The sequence below is a fragment of the Branchiostoma lanceolatum genome, chromosome 13 (genome assembly GCF_035083965.1).
Source record: "Branchiostoma lanceolatum isolate klBraLanc5 chromosome 13, klBraLanc5.hap2, whole genome shotgun sequence".
NCBI classification, from domain to species: domain Eukaryota; kingdom Metazoa; phylum Chordata; class Leptocardii; order Amphioxiformes; family Branchiostomatidae; genus Branchiostoma; species Branchiostoma lanceolatum.
In genome coordinates, this window is record NC_089734.1 from 19,732,978 (window position 1) to 19,745,860 (window position 12,883).

General features: G+C 41.5%; 1 long non-coding RNA gene across 1 annotated transcript; it reads right to left on the reverse strand.

The window, feature by feature from the left end:
* LOC136447350 (uncharacterized) lies at positions 1 to 12,324 on the reverse strand. Its single transcript, XR_010757714.1, has 2 exons — positions 11,639 to 12,324; positions 1 to 4,094 (listed from the first exon to the last, which is right to left on the reverse strand). It is a non-coding gene; the product is annotated as an uncharacterized lncRNA (long non-coding RNA).
* Positions 12,325 to 12,883: the final 559 nt, after the last annotated feature.

Below are 12,883 nucleotides of genomic sequence, written 5' to 3' on the forward strand. Positions count from 1 at the left end.
ATACATAGATTTTTATCTAATACTCTACATGTTTTATCAATCCATTTAATGCAGCATGGCAACAAAGCATTTGGCATTATTTGTAGAAAAATATTGTTGTGGACATGTAGACTTCATATCGGGCGGTATTGTAAATTTCAGAATTCCTGACGGGTTGTTAAACACTTAGCTGTGGTAAGAAATCTTGCATGTTTACGTCCCCTTTGCTTGTAGTTTCCCCGGACAATTTTTGCTCAAGCCAGAAAAAATCCCACAGAAGCGTACACATATAGGGCTGAGATCCTTGTAGAACTTGACTTTATTTGGGATCCACAATTAGCACAATAGCTATTCTTCCTTTGAAACATACATCAATACAACATTAAGCAACACTGTTCCGCAATACATTAACACAGGATAACATTAACACACGATAAAAAGTTTGAAGATAACAGAAGAATATATGGTTCATGCAACAACTGTCCGGTTCCAGAGGTGTGACATTCGGTACAGGAATCTTCTCTTCTCTGCATTTATTTTTGGTTTTGGCAGTTTGATTGAGTTCGATGTCGCTGCCCTTGTTTGATACCGACTATTTTCGGACTGAAAAGTGAGTTGACGGTACTGGGTTTTCGGCATTTTAGTATGTACTAGCCTGCGAAACGTAGCAAGACTTCTTTGCCGGATTCTCTCGCTCACGGGTAACTAGCCCAAGACATGTCGCATTGTTGCACTGTCTGTCCTGCGGTCGCATCCCAGGACCAGTCTTGCGGCCCTGTTCTGCACGACCTGTAGCCGTTTGATGTTTTTAGCCGCTGTACTGCCCCACACAGGAGAGCAGTAGGCTCTTGAAAGTTGGTGCGCGTATCCTCGGTCCTCCTCTCACCAAACTGTTCAACCTTTCACTGAGTACCGGAGAGTTTCCACAAAAGTGGAAACAATCCAAAATCACGCCGATACACAAAAAGGGGGACAAAACAAATCCGAATAACTACCGTCCTGTGTCCCTTCTGTCGGGGGTATCAAAGATTCTTGAGAGAGTAGTTCACAACCAACTGTACACATACTTGAGCCATCACGGACTGCTAACATCCTGTCAGTCTGGCTTTAGAAAACTACACTCATGTGAGACAGCGTTACACTCTGTGGTGGAAGACTGGACTCAATCCATAGAAAAGAAAGAGCTAACTGGTGTAGTTTTCTGTGATCTGTCAAGAGCGTTTGACACGCTAGATCACGACATACTACTGCTAAAACTGAAATGCTATGGCGTGGAAGACTCAGCTTGTGGCTGGTTTAAGTCTTACTTGACTGGTAGGCAGCAATGCACGGGTGTAAACTCAGCTTTATCCTCCTCAACTTGTGTCACCTGTGGTGTACCACAGGGATCCATTTTGGGTCCACTACTGTTTATCGTTTATATAAACGATCTACCAAATTGCATCCAGTCGTGCAAAGTTTCCATGTACGCCGATGATACTATTTTATATTTTGCGGCGCGAAGCTTTCACACACTGGAGAAAACACTCCAAAGTGATTCAACCCGGCTTTCCCATTGGTTTGCTGCTAACAAACTTTCTTTGAACCCTACAAAGTGTAAAACAATGCTCATAGGTACACATGGAATGAATGTGGCCAATATAAAGCTTAATATTACACTAGACGGGGCCAGACTGGAACAAGTAAATGCTTTCAAATACCTGGGGGTTACGATTGACAACGTACTTAAGTGGAGCTATCACTTCGAACACATTTTCAAGAAACTCGCTCAGGTAATTGGCATCATCAAGTACGTTAAGCCATATGTCAGCAGTCAGGCTCTTCGGTTAATGTATACAACGTTATTCATACCCCACATAAACTATTGTAGCACAGTTTGGGACCAGGGAGGGAAGGGATACCTTGATAAGCTTGAAAAGCTGCAGAAAAGAGCAGGTCGGGTAATTCTTGGCTGTGACCGGTACACTCCCACATCAACCCTTCTCAACACACTAGGATGGCTCCCAGTAGCTGAAATTCACAAGAAGAGTAAAGCTACACTTGTCTACAAGGCCCTTAACGGTCTGACTCCTCCCTACATCACTGCAATGTTCACCCAATTATCCCATGTACACACCCATAACACCCGCCTAAGGGCACAAGGCGGCCTTCAGTTGCCAATGACACATTTGGAATACAGAAGACGAGCCTTCTCGTCCTCGGGGGCTGCACTTTGGAACACACTACCACAACATCTTAAATCAGCCAGATCACTTCCACTTTTCAAACAGCTATACGATGTCCACTGCCTCCCTGCTAAACATTGACATATGTATACAAACTCCTTTCTAGTCGACGTTTCTTTTCTCTATGTTATGTTTGACGTTTGTAGTGACCCATAATTTTTGACATGAGTTTTCTTATGATTTAACATTGATATGCAAATTCACTTCTTGTTTATTTATATTTGAGTTTGGGTCATTGTTTTGATTCTTCATCATTATGTTTTGGCTAAATATTTCTAATCTATTACGTTATCGTTATTTCATTTATTATCTAACTCAGGATTTCTGCTTGTTGAATTAGTTATATTTTTAAGTTAATTCCTGTATTATTTGTTATTATTTGAATTTTTATTGTTGCTATGTACTATTATGTAAGGGGTTGAACCCCCCAGGACTCGTTGAAAAACGCCGCCAGGCGATACTGTATTCCTGGATAAATAAATAAACAAACAAACAAACAGTAATCCGAATGTGAGAGTACTAGGGTTTGTGCCAGATCTTTTGACTCATGCCCGTGTTGCACCGATGCGATTGTCCCATGTCAGGTACTGATCCATATGTGCTCCAAGTAGTTTTAAAGCTGGAACTTGCTCCAACTGTAGGAAGAAACTTGTAAGAATTTTGGCGATTTTGACCGTAATTTTTTCGATGCCAACACACGTACACGTAGACTTGGGCCAGTGGGGAGGGGGGCGTGTTCAGTGCGTATGGCGTGTTTTGAACAAGGCGACATCACTTTGCCGGCAATATTTTTAATTTCAGCCGGGCAAAACCCCTCAGAAACGTGAACATACCGGCCTGGGGTCCTCCTGGGTAAAAAAAGGAGAATTTCGATGGCTTCATGGGCAATTTCTTTGTCTGTCAAGATTAGCTTAGGGAAATATGCATTGGCCGTTGCTCCCTGGTCACACTCGTCACCTCCCCGTCCCTCAACTGCTGCAGCATGTTCCTGGGCGTCTTCCCCAGCTTTCCATGACCCGAAAACCAATCTAACTGGTTTCAATGGCGGACGAGGTGAAATTTGTTGGGACGGTTCCACTTACGGTGGGGGTGTGAAGAATATTGTTTTTAGTCCTTCCGTTTATATTGAACTTGAATTGAAAGATGTTCCTTTTTGTATGTATTTCAAGAAGGTTTCGACAATTTTAAGACGATAAAGATTTTTTAAACAAAGTTAAGAAAAAGAATCATCAAAAAGATACCTTTACAAAACGGAACGGTTGTGTTATGACGTCATTAAGTAATGTGTGGTGTTATGACGTCAGTAAGTGGTGTGTTATGGTGTCATAACACATGGGCAATGGAGGCTTCTGATTGGTCGACGCCATCTGGCCATGTGATAATAGATGTTATCATAACCAGTATAAAACATATAAAAGACTAATCAAGCTATTCTGTGGTTTCAAACCACGGAAAAACTGTTTGAATAAAAGTTTCACATTCAATACTTTAAGCACTTGTTTACAGTCAGCTATACCTACAAATCACAAGTTTATCATTAGGTAGAATGCTGACGCTTAAGTGTCCAATGCATTTCCAATGCAATGCATTCGACATTAATCCCATTTTCCCCAGCGATGTTGTCTAGAAGTATTTACCAAGCATGTGTTACGGTTGGGGTTTGTTTGGGGTTGTAGTGGCCGCATTTTTTTCGTGGAGGGACTAAGACGAAAAAAATGCGGCCACCACCTCTGCTGGGAGAAAAGTCTAAAAGGGCGAACCCGCTTTCTGTCCCTACTTCGAGAATGTTTCATCCAGTCCGAGCAGATCATTATCAACATCAAGCTGCATAATATCCCGAGAGCCTTGCTTCGCCCATTTCCCGAGATTCCCGCTTTCCTCAGCAGACATCTGTACGAGGGTGAGTCAGAAAGTAAGGCCATTAGTATCGTGAGCATGGTTATCATGGTGTATATGTAACCACATATCTTTTTTTTGAGACTGAAATGTGTCAATTTGTTGCTCAGATATTTATGATAATTTCTGTAATTCATTTCAAGCCTTATAGACAAGCCAACACGTATTACTGAAAACTCATCTATATTCATCGACGTCATCATAACAACTAGCCCGGAGAACGTTACGGACTATAGCAATATAGCGTGTGCTCGACCGGACTCAGTGACCATCGTTCACCTATACCATAAGAAAGCTGAAGCACTACTCCTAGAAGTACTCTTAGAACAGTCACAGTTCGTTCGTATAGAATAAAAAAAACTTCAACGAATCGTCCTTCCAAGAGAAAGTGTTTGATGCTCCTTGTAACAAACATGCTCCGTGGGTGACTGTACGTGTTCTGGGACACGAGCCACCCTGGATAACACAGGAATACCTGTCGATGGCCCGTGACCGAGATTATTACATCCACCTAGCTGAAAAGACAAAACAACAAAGTACGTAGGAAAGAGCAAAGCGATTGAGCAAAAGATATGTAATAATATGGCACAGTATCTGAAGAAACGATACTATAAAACGTCCCTCATTAATTATGCGAATTAGCTAACTGATTTGCATAATTAGCATTTGATCTTGTTAATCATCACTCAATCTATCTACATACCAAATGTCATGACAATCCGTCAACCTCTTCATGAGTTATTCCCGTTAAAAGTTTGAAACGAAATCGGGTCCTGCAGTTCAAAAAAGCCGCTAGGTGCCCAACCCTACACAACTTACTTTCCCTCCCAAGAGCTATCTACCACTAAAAAATCATGCTATGACACTTTGTATGCTTTTTAATTGCATGATTCTTCCTAAGATTGATTAACGTTATACTGTATGGGCAAACTGTGGAAATCTCTCTGACAATCTCCAGAATCTCCAAAACCCTGCAGCACGGCTTGTCCTCTCCTCGGTCTGTCACGTACAGCACATGTAGATTATGAACAGCTGTCTGCGTTAGGTTGGGATTCCCTAGCATCTCGACGGAGAATGCATCTCCTACAGGCCGTCTTTAGATCAACCCACCAACTGGTACCAGAATATGTACATATATTTGACAGAACATCTCACATCTATATGCAACAAGGCATAATTCAAACTTTTTATTACAACTTCCTAAAGTCCGACTAGAATCCGGCCGTAGATTTACGGTATATGATTCTGATTGACCCGGCTGTGTATATATTGTTATTTTTGAATATTGATTGTTTGGTTATTAGTTTCTCTCATTTCCCTTTGTATGTTATTCTGTTAATGTAATTCTGAACAGGGCCTGTAAAGAAGTGTGTTAAGCACTGAGCGCCTAACCTGTATAAAGAAAACAGAAATGAAGTAGATAGAATAAATAGATAAATGAATATAAACGACTGAGTTGATATCAAGATGACCACACCCTTGGCACTTTGTCAGAAGTAAACTGCAGTACGCGGGAGGTTAAATTAGTTGAATTCAGAGCAGGCAACTGCAGGATCCAAGAGAAACGAAACTTGGCACACTTCTTAGTCGTTATATATCTGTGTTCCCGTGACCTACCCCTCAAACTGGACCTCTGGGAAGAGCGGCCAAGGCCGACAGAGCATTCCAGTTAAAATAAAGGTTATTGATTGATGGTAATTTTTTTTAATCCATTCATCAGAGCCTGATGTTGCCATCGATTTACGAAGAAAGGCGGCTCAATTGTTACTGTAGCAGCATCTCTTCACCCTAGGCCAGAAACATCAATGCTCAAGACAAGCATGACTTCACTGACCCATTAGGAGAAGCAGGGGTTACGAAGGCTGCTCGGGAAATTCCCTACCCCATTTAGACCGGAACGTTTTGAGCCACTCACACCGGGGCATGCCCCTACTCTTTTCCGAAAGATGCGGTGGGTTCTTTTACGTACTCAAGGTGTGGCTCTCCTCAAACACGGGACCTCCATTTAACGTCCTATCCGAGGGACGTCCCTAGACAAAGCTAGGTACTCATTTACACCTGAGTGAAGTGAGGGATTTTTGTGTTAAGTGCCTTTCCCAAGGGCACAACGTCGGGTGCATGTCCAGACATGTCTGGGGGAGAGCCGGAATCGAACTCGGGCCACGCTGTTTGGCAGCCCTATGCTCTCACCATTACGCCACACCGACGCCACAAAATGAATGATTGGTTGATTGAAGGATTGATTGACTGATTGATTGAAACGCGTAATAACTGTCGTTTCGCTTCTTTTAGAAATTGTGAAAGTAGTCAACAAAGCCACCATGTATTCGTCTATAAATTCAACTTGGGAAGCCTTTCACCCTCTGGTCTCTTGTGGCTCCAATGTAAATAGTTTGATACTTTGACAATGGTTCGTTCTCTTTTGATTCCGGTGTTTTTTTTCTTCTTTTCTTTAGTAGTGTTTATGTAGCACATACAGTCACAAATTCAAAGGAAAAACTGTTTGTTCCTGCAATTCTTACTGTACGAAATCCTGCATTGCCAGACAACCCCAGTGCTTTTAGAATAAAAGTTTTATTCTACTTGGTGGGACTGACAGGGCCGCAATGCAGTATTGGTAAAGAGTGAAGTCTGCCATCTCTGATTGCCTTGTCTTAGCGAGCCCAGACTCCATCGTGATGATAGATAGGCCTTGCCAAGATAACGCGAGCCGAACGAACAAAACATTCATGTTTGACTCAGCTTTGCACGCCGGGCTCGGCCTATCTGGGCAGGATGCAGGACTTCTGATGGAAATCACATGAACTAAGGAACAGACTGGTACTGGTGTTGTTAACATCATCATATCACTGTGTCATCGACATAGTCATCATTACCTTCGACAAGAAGGTTATATTTTCGGTGCTGTTTGTCTAACTTGAGAAGCTGTGAATGGGTCCGTGTGATATTAGGTAGGTGAGTAGGGGTCAAGAAAACAAAAGTCTATTTCGATAATGGGCCCCCAAGCGGCGTTTATGGAACTGCAGTGGGCGATGGTCTTTCCGACTTTGAATAAGAATGACTCGAGAAGGAATTGATGGATTCTCATGATTTTGGCATGTAGACAACGTGATGACCTACATACTTAGATAAAAACTTTGCAAATCAGGAATGAATTTGCATAATCAATTAGGAAAGCTTATAAATCTGCTGTATTTAAATGTAGGACTCTAAAACATGTGACATATATAATTGAGAAAATGAAGAATATCTATAGATATCAATTAGGCCACACCATCTTTATTTTATGGATGACATCCTCTGGAGACCCAAACTAATACGCGCGGGCGAAAGAAAAGAAAAATCCAGCAAAAAAAATACTGCTAAATCACAAGAATACAAAGCTGGTATTGCGATATGAACCACAGAACACAGTGTATCCAGCAAACGACAAGTCTTTATTTGTAGGAGGTACATGGAGGTTGTCTGTTCATCATAGCAGACTCAGCTCAAGTGATTGATGTTTAATATATTGACAAGAACGACCAAAGAAGTATACTATTAGAAGGTATTTGGCTCCAAGGACTGTGGATGATATATGACTGTGATATGAGTTTTAACATACGTGACATTGAACTCCATATTAAGCATTCCATGGTTCAACCTTAAAAATCTCGCTGTGAGACCTTCATACCAATGCCCCAATGCCTCAATTCCTCTCCCATGTGTCTCATCGTTGCAAAAGAAACGTGTGGGAGCTACTCTGGATAGGACGTCTTTGAAATTGTCTGGGTGATACTCGCTGGCCGCCGCGAGCCCCCCCCCCCAACCCCCCCCCCCCTCGCCAACGTCGAGGGCATACCAATCCACAATGACACCCCAGTTTTCTTGTGAACTTTGATGCTGACGTATTCTGTGGTAGTACATAACGAGTTTTACGACCCCCCCCTCCCGGCAAAATGCTGGCCTTTTGCATCAATATAAGTCGGCAAGTTCCGGAGTTCCACGGAGCTTCGGAGGAGGTGATTTTTAAAGAAAAATTAGAGAACAGGCGAAAATCAATGCGCTCGAGGATATCATCCATAAGATTAAGATGGTGTGGGCTTATTCCAATGAATACAAAATTTGCATGATAAATGAGAAAATACTTCAGTTCAAAAGTGCTCAATGGTGAGAATTTCATTCGTGTGGCATTTGGAAGTCAAGTGAAGAAAATCAGGGTTTCGAATTCTTTTATATAATTTATGAGGAAATATTATAATAGCCTTCTTTGATGAGATACGACTTGCACAGTTTCAACAACTTGTGTTAGTTACTTGAGTGCATGCAGAAGATAATCAAATGATATTTCTTGGGCAAATGAAGGCTTTATCTGCATAAGCAACGAGAAACATTTATAATACGTCACTCGAAAAGGTTATCATCATTTGGTGAATGTATGAGGCCTTGGAACTCTAAGTTGTCATTGCTATCGTTATCATCATCGTTGTCATCATAATCCTTGTCATTATCTTCATCATCGTAATCATCATATCTATCATCATCATCGTCACATTTTTCTCACTATATCGTCATTATTGTCAGTTAGAATTGTCAGAATCACTGTTAACTTAAATGTCATCACTATCATTATCATTATCGCGATCATTGTCATCATAATTATCGCGGCGATGTGGGTGTGGGAACACAAACAGATTACTCTTGAACTGCAGGAGGGATGTTTGTGCTAAAGTTTGTAGAAACGAATAGCTGACCTAGGGAAATGTGGATTCCCATGATATTCGGCATACAGGTAGCCTAGATAGAGTTGTACGCAATTACATGCAGATTATGACTTAATTTGCAATCAATGGGGAAATTGTATGTGCTTCATATGGCTTTAATGATTGGAATATAGGTAATCTATGGCCCATAAACGAGATTTCGGAAACCTCACACCTCTGTGAAAAGTTAACAGCTTTGATACATTTCTTGCTTTATCTTGTATCATAATCGATTGAGAAATTTTGATGGCACACTTAAACTGTGTACTCTATCCCTAACTCTACTCTAAGTTCTAACATTTATAGATGCTCTTGTATATTTCATATCCCAGTACTTCCCACTATTTCCTAATTGAAATACAAGAACAGAACTTCATCAGGCCTAACACCAGAATGATATATGGAACTAGCTTATGGAAAATATATACTGCGAAAACACAGACATCAGACAGACCACCAGCAGTACCTCCCCGTGAACCACCTGTTCGACTGTCTGTCATATCTGATCAATGACTCCAGCTTGTTGTACATGTTTTTTTTACGTCTTTTAGCTAGGCATTCCTATTTTGCAAGGTGTGGGAGCTAGGGGCCCAAACCTACACGACTTACTCCCCCTCCCAAGAGCTATCTACCACTCAAATCATTCCGCTTCAGTACCATAGCCTAAGCTTCTGAAGACCTACCTTCATGTCAGATATCAAGACAATCCACTCAGGCATTCCCGGGTTACCTTGCTCACAGAAACCACCCTCACAAACACACAGCGAGTAAATACAATACCTCCGTGTCACGAAGGTAATTATGCAAATGCAAAGGCAGAGTGGTCCTCAGTGAGCACTGCGATGTCTGAAAGGCGCAGGATGAACGAAATCGTCGAGCATGTTCCCGTCTTTGATCAGTCAAACAGCGTTCTCTCTGTGCCAGTTCAGTCCTGGCAAGCGGTGGCGGCGGCGCACTTTCATCTTGCGAGGGCAAGAAATGTGCAAAGGCTGTACGTTATTATCTTTGCGACATTAGAAGTAAGGGCCGTCTTCTCCGGGACGAACAGAGACGCATGACAATTACTGACTTCTCCTTTGGTACTAATGAGGCAACCGAGACGCATGTGTGCTGGGGGCGAATATTTCCCCTTTTATGCCGCACTTGTATTCCAAGCGTCAACATCTTTTAAGACCCTCAACAATAGCTGTCTCGCCATTAAGGTTCCTTGTTCCCTTTGTTAATGGCATTAAATGTCGTTCAGTGAGTCGGGTGAGGCTATGTAGTAGGACATTGGGTTGGCATAGAAGAATCACATATTGTCATCCTTTGAAATGTGAGGTACATGTACAATTCACGGCGGTTGATATTTTTTTGAAACAACGACTATACACAGCCCTCTGATATTGCGGATTTAAAACGCCATTGTTTTTATATCATTTAATTCAGAACATATAAACGTCTCTGAGTCAAGATGTGCATCTTCGTCCATTTTATTTTCTAAAACAAAATTCTCACAGTCAGTTTGATTATTAATTGCAGATCCACGCCTGGCGTGACGTCACGCACAGCGCATTTGAATGGAACTTGCCGAACACCCTTGATAGAGAAACATTGTTCAATGGCCACCAACCTTATACGAGGCTTAACTTTCTGCCATGAAAAACATCAGCTGACTATGTACGGGAAAAATCTATTTGTACATCTTTTGTATGCAAAATGATTAAAAATACTATGATGCAATGAAAACTGCTAAGGAGATGAAGCACACATGGCTTTCTATAGTGTCCATAAAATGTCACTTCATTTTCAATATTAATAAGATACCTACAAATGTTCCCGTACATTGCAGTAGCAAGTCAGGTAATAAAAACACTCAAACAGCTAACATTTATTTCAAATAAAATGACCAGATGGACGGAACGGACCCTATTATTTTTTGGCGTGTTTAGGTGTGAATAATTTCTGCTCATTATAATGATCAAAATTCATAAAAAGGACCATGTTCTGCAGTAATGGTACTAACTTTACTGCTTAACAAAAATGGATGGTTCCAAAATACATATTGAGGACAGCCCGTAAATGACATGTTTTAAAAACTGCACATTTTGCTGGGGTCCAAACGGACCCCACTCAACACGGAATGTCCACAGTAGTGTACCAATCTCGGTAACAAAACAGAAGACGTTACTATAGTTATAGTCGTAGATGTTTACCGACATAGTCACGGAATGAATTTTCGGAGTAAAAATTTTCAACTGGCACTTAAAAATAAAGGATTTGGGTCCAAACACTATTTTGCAAAAACGGAAGAATTTATTCCTCTTAAAAGATATCATATATGTATTCAATACAAACAATGACCTTATGTAATAAACGAAGCTGACCATAAATCAAAATTTTGTATCCAAATGTGTATCTTGGCGGACCAGGATGTGTTCCTGTTGCATGATTGACTGTGAGTCTCATTCTGAGGAAAATGCCACTGTGAGTCACAAGAACTGTTAGCGGGATAAGGTACGGAGACATCTCAAACCTGATGTCGGCTCCCGGTGCTGAATATCAGTTGCAGTGCTGTAGTTATTCCATATTGCGTGTCGCGTGAAGACAGAGGAGAACCATCTCTTGTAACTCGCCGCCATAATGATTTGTGTTCCAGTTGACAAACATATGTTCTTATAAAGCAGACCAAATTGAATTATACAACTGCTTGCCAACCTGTGGGCTAGTAGTGTGTGGAAATATTACCACATTTTGTCTTGCAAATCTATAAGAAATAAGAAGACTCCAAAATGGCTAATTCCTCTCCATACTCACCAGCTGTGCCGGAGGAGGAACAGTTGTCGATGGGTAGTAGTTCCCGGCCTGGTGTGCTAATGAGCGGCGCCGTGCGTCATGAGAACCCGGCCGGCCTGTAGCACCTGCCGCCCGCTCACACAGCTTCACTAGAAAGGTTCTATTTACCTTCCTAATGGCCGAAAGCGGCGACTTCCCTGTCTCCTTTTGGATTGATACTCCTTCATTGTTTGCCAGCCTTTTATGTCGACAGAGACATTTATTGAAAAAGGAGAAGTTAAATTTCCGCTCGGGAACCTTTTCCAGTGGCTAATATTTGCCTTGCAAAATACAAGCAAGCTTCCAATATCGCTGAGCAAATATTTCCCTGTCAAAGTGCTTATTCAATGGATGATTTGTTTTCTTACGTGAGATACTTTAGCTTTTCCTCATAAAACATTTTGGAGCTGCTATAAAGCATTCTGGTCGGTATATACTTTCAAGGTAGAGGAACACCTATTTGCAAAACCATGGAAATCACCCTAAATACGTTCATGAAAAAAAACTGTAACGTTACCTGTTTCAATAACACTTAACAGAAGGTTGCAGTTCCACTTCCCACTTTTATACCACGTGATATTATTTCAAGGCCACAGGTCGGGTGTGAGTAAAGCATACTGTGTGGTGCTGTTTTTGCAGGGTTTCTAGGTCTAGGTTTCTATATTTGCGAGCAGAGGAGAACAGGAACAAGATATCTGACAACTATGAATGAAAGTAGCATTAGGGACGGCGCTAGGGACGGCCCGGGGGACTATTTTGACCTGGGGGAAAGTCTTGTGCTCTCCTTCACATCCTTAAAAACATTCAAATGTGTGAAATACGCCGCTCCGAACGTGTTTTTTCGCTTGAAAATTGGTCTAAGCGTGTTTTCACTGCATAACGAACATAGTCACTTAAGATTAGCCAAAGGTAGATATGAGTTGAATTGAGAGAGAGAGAGAGATACATGTAGAGAGAGATGTATATTGGTGATAAAAAGGAAATATAGCCAGGGCATGATAGCATGAGATTGAACATCCCTGCGCTCGTCTTTGGTTAAATTATGATAGTTTCACTTGTGATCACATTCATTACCTCCGGGATAGAGGTTTACATCCGACGGAGGTGTTGTTTCCGGCGTGAGATCCTTTTATGGACTATGAATTCTAGTATGGCATTGGTTGCCGAAGAAAATTTCAGAATTACAGACCATCTTGAAAGTAGGGGGGTACTGCCCATTATACAAGT